General features: G+C 43.8%; 1 pseudogene; it reads right to left on the bottom strand.

Moving 5' to 3' along the window:
* Positions 1–3,071: 3,071 nt before the first annotated feature.
* On the bottom strand, positions 3,072–4,232 carry LOC119062555 (keratin, type I cytoskeletal 18-like; annotated as a pseudogene).
* Between the last annotated feature and the right edge of the window lie 562 nt (positions 4,233–4,794).

Here is a 4,794-nt window from a genome sequence, read left to right as displayed (position 1 = left end):
CCACTGGGGCAACACCGAGTGTGTTGGGGAGGCAGCCTGAGTTCCAGGCTCCCTCACATTCTGCACACACCTTGAGGTTGGCATTTGAGTTCTGAATTTTAACTGCCTGTTGGCTTATCCAGCATACCTGTGTCTCTCTCTCCCACTCCCTCTGCTAACAAACTTGAGGTTGTCACATCCCCAGGGTCCAACACAGTGCCTGGCAAAAAGCAAGCATCCAGTAAGTCTTTGTATAAATGACGGGGAGAAATGCAAATGACCGTGAGGTGGGAGATAGAGGTGTCAAGGTTCAGACTTCATGCTTCCTAAGGTCTGAAATATCCATGTGGCTTTTCCAGGATTATAGGAAAACCTCTATTCCCATATTTTTCTATTGCTTTCAGTTTGATTTTATTGAAATTTTTTTCTATGAGAGAGAGGGTGGGGGGCAGGATCTTACTATATGGCTTAAAAACAATTAGGACAAGAAGGATTTATTTATTTATTTATTTATTTATTTATTTATTTATTTATTTATTATTTTTGACGTGGGGCTGTGGCCCTGTTAAAGCAAGGGCATCAAGGCAATATCTGCATGTGCACTGGGCCCCTGGGCCACGGCTTCCTCTTCCCAGCAATTCCAGGCAAAGCCAGGACCCCATGTCTCACACAGACCGGGGGCCGCCACCCTATTTACAGCTAGGATGGATTTATTTTTAATTAAATGCTTCTGGAACTATTTTTCCCAGTGCTTACTTTTCTTTTTTCCAGTTCTTACAACTAATATTATACAGGGATGCTATTTTATCTCCTCCATTTTTTTAGTTGCTTGTACTGCCTTAAGATTCTGAAGGTATTTCATATCATAATCTAGGAGTATTATCAGCTTTTAATGTGGTTTACAATTTTCTTAGAAAAATTTCCAAATTAAGCCCAGCATATTAGAAGACATTATCTAGTATGTCTAGTTTCATGTCTTCGTGGGTTGGTTTCTGATGTCTTTTTCCTCCCCCGGTTCTCAGTCATAGGAAACTTATGATTGGCCTTGCATTTTATTTGCAGAAATACTGTGAGGTTGAGTATGAAAACACAATCCTCCACGGAGCATTTTTATTGGCTTCTGACACTCAGGGACCACCCGAATTAGAGTTGCAGACTTGAGACTCCCCGAGTCGCCCATGTGAGGACGGGTTACTTCCCATGCCCTCTCGCAGCAGCGGTTCCCAAGCTCCTCTGTGCCGTGGAGTCGCCTGGCGAGCTTCGAAACATTCTGATTCCTGTGTCCCACTCAGGAGACTGTGATTTCATTGGTCTGTGGGCGGGGAGGGGCTGTGCTTCAGAATTTTAAAAAGCTTTCCAGGGATTCTAACGTGCAGACAGGTTTGGGAAGCTCTGCTCTAAGAGTAAAGCCCTTCAGGACCTCCACGTAGTGTGTGTTTATGAGACTCCCCACTTGGCAGGCCCCTTTATCTGTTTTGCCCGGTGAGCCTGCCAAATACCGCAGCTCCACACCGCAGCTGCTTCTTCCTGATGGAGGCAAAGGCAGCTTTGTGTGCTTCTCATGTTCTTCCAAATGTTGGCATAGTAATCCTTCACTGTCTTATCAGATCTTTGATGCTTTAAAAAAAATATTTTGTTTATTTATTTTTAGAGAGAGGGGAAGAGAATGAGAGAGGGAAAGAAACATCAATATGTGGTTGCCTCTCACCTGTCCCCTACTGGGGACCTGGCCTGCAACCCAGGCATGTGACCTGACTGGTAATTGAACCAGTGACCCTTTGCTTCACAGTCCAGCGTTCAGTCCACTGAGCTACATCAGCCAGGGCTGGTGCTTTTAAGAAAAATTAAAATATAAATATGTATTGTATTTATATTTGTAAAAATATACACTTAAATTATATTTAATTGTGTATTTTAATATATTTAATATATTTAATTATATATTTAATATAATTATGTTTTAATATATTTAATCATTTAAACATATAATCTTAAATAAATAAAGATATATATAGCATTTTTTCCATACAACTGTGTTAGTTGGCCTCAGTGGAAGGGTTGAGCTAACCTGCTATTAGGAGAATTGAAACAACAAGTGCTGGTGAGGATGTGGAGAGAAGGGAACCCTTGTGCATCACTGGTGGGAATGCAGACTATACAGCCACTGTGGAAAATAATATGAGTTACCTCAGAATATTAAAAATGGAACTACCTATGACCCAGTGATCCCACTTCTGGGAGTTTATCTGAAGAATCCTGAAACACTGATTCAAAAGAATGTATGCACCCCTATGTTCATTGTGCGTTATTTATAATAGCCAAGATTTGGAAGCTGCGCAAGTGCCCATCAGTAGATGAGTTGCTAAAAAAAGCTGTAGTATTGCCCTGGCCAGTGTAGCTCATTTGCTTGGAGCATCATCCTATAGATTAAAAGGTCAAGGGTTAGTTTCCTGATCAGGGCACATGCTCAGGTTGTGCGTTTTTATCCCCAGTTGTGGCACATTCAAGAGGGCAGCCCATTGATGTCTCTCTCCCTCTTTCTCCCCTGCTTCCTTTCTTTCTAAAAAGCAATGAACAAAATGTCTTCAGGTGAGGATTAAAAAAAAAAGCTGTGGTGTATTTACACAATGGAATACTATTTAGCCATAAAAACCTTAGCTTTTGTAAGGTAACCTTAGCTTTTAAGACAACGCGGATGGACCTGGAAAGTATTGTTACAAGTGAAATAAACCAGTCAGAAAAAGACACATGCCATGTGATTTCAGTTACATGTGGGATCTATGAACAAAACAAATTAACAAACAAAATAGAAACAGACTCATAGCTGTCAGAGAGGAGGGGTGGGAGGCTGGGTGGAAACCATTAAAGTATTAAGCAAAATATGTATTTTGCTTAATATGTAATACATCACAAAGGTGATGTATTATAGAATTGTACACCTTAAACCTACATAGTTTTATCAAACCATGTAACCCCAATAAATTCAATAAGAAAAATAAAAAGAGAGTTGAAAGATTTCTACTTGCTTTTTTTTATGATCAATGATCTCAGAACTTTTTATTGGTCTCCTGCCCCCTAATGGGGTGCAGGCCTTAATGCCTTAGAACTTGGGTGCCATTGACCTCAGACACCACTTTACCACCCACGATTCTGCACATGGTCATCTTTTGGATGGATTGTATAGAGTTGCTATTGTTCAGTTGCTTTGATTTTGCATCACCAAAATCAAAGTCTTTTCCTTCTGGAAGAAGGCAGTGGTAGGTGGTGATCTCAGCCTCCAGCTTGGCCTTGATGTTTGGCAGGGCCTTGTACTCCTGGGCCTGGTGCTGCCCCTCTGCTTGGGTCTCGGCCGGCTCTGACTCCAGGTGCAGCAGGGTCCCACTGAACCGTGCCTTCTGCACGACATAGCATGTCTCCACCTCCCTCAGGCTGTTCTCCAAGCTTGCCTTCAGATTTTTCATTGAGTCCAGGTTGATCTCCAAGCTCTGAAGCATATGTCTGAGCTCTGTGAGTATTACCCCAGCATCTCCTATCTCAGTGGTCTGCCAGGTGACCACTGAGGTGCTCTCCTCAAACTCCTGTCTAGCTCCTCTCTGCTCTTCCAGACTAGCTCGTCATACTGGGTCCAGATGTCGATCATAGTCTTGCTGAGGTCCTGAGATCTGGGGGCATCCAACTCCATGGTCAACCCAGAGTTTGAAATCTGGTTTTATAGACAATTTACTTTCCCCTTGTGGTCCTTGTTTATGAGGAGTAGCTCAAGAGCCTTGATCTCTCTTTCCAGCTGCAGCCAAGCAGTACTGGTGTCATTGATGACCTTTTGGAGCCCACTGATGTCACTCTCCACAGCCTGGTACATGGCCAGCTCCATTTTATGCTTGACTGTGAAGTCATCAGCAGTAAGACAGCCATTGCCAATCTGCAGAACAATGAAGGTACTGTCCACAGAACTTGCAAAGGGCATGCACGTCCTCCTTGGTCTTGAAGTAATGCCCCCAGGCTCTGACCTGCGATCCCTTCTTCTCTAGGTGTTCCCAGGTTTTGCTTTTTAGCTTTTTATTATCAGCCTCCAGGCCTCCCACCCTGTCCAGGTAGGACATCAGGTGGTCATTCAGGCGTTGCACAGTCTCCCCTTTCTGGATATCCCCCAGGCCCACCAAACCCCTGGACCTCCAGCTGCCCTGGATGCTGGTGGAGGGTGGCATAGAGATCCGGGACCCCAAGGCCCCGTAGATGTTGGCACTGATGGAAGAAAGGGGAGAGAGAAGGAGGGAGAAAAAAGAACTGAAAGTTTTTTTTTTAAGGGACATTTAGTTTGTCAAAAAAAAAAAAAAAAAAAAGAATCTTCTGATATTCATTATGCGTCTGTCAGCCTGGAGGGCAATTTGTGAAAACGTCCCTGCGTAGTTCAACCATTCCTTCTGCAGACTTTGTGTGCCTCCCCCTGTCGCCTTCACTGCGTATCCCTGACTCTCCACTTTTGCCATTGAATAATACCAAAAATAACTCTTTAATCACTAGACTGGGAAGGTAGTAGCCTGACTGTGTGAAGCGAGGAAAGGATATGACTACTCCATACACAAACGGTCAACGATGTCTATTTTCAGCTCTTCAGTTCCACCCAGCCCTTCCTTGTGTCTGCCGTCTCCAAAGCTGAGTGTCTCTCAGGCTCTCCGTTGGGGGGCGTGGCTTACTCGGTGGTCATGCCCCTCCAGGTGATACACTGGTGCTTCCTCTGCCGTGCTAAATCACTCGCTGCTCCTCCCTCTGGTTCTATGTTCTAAAATTACACTGAATTCTCTTGTCTGCTTTTAT

This window comes from Artibeus jamaicensis, unplaced genomic scaffold (genome assembly GCF_021234435.1).
Source record: "Artibeus jamaicensis isolate MK-2021 breed Jamaican fruit bat unplaced genomic scaffold, CSHL_Jam_final contig_402, whole genome shotgun sequence".
NCBI lineage: Eukaryota > Metazoa > Chordata > Mammalia > Chiroptera > Phyllostomidae > Artibeus > Artibeus jamaicensis.
Note: the sequence above shows the minus strand (reverse complement) of the source record. Positions and strands in the feature narration are given on the sequence as shown.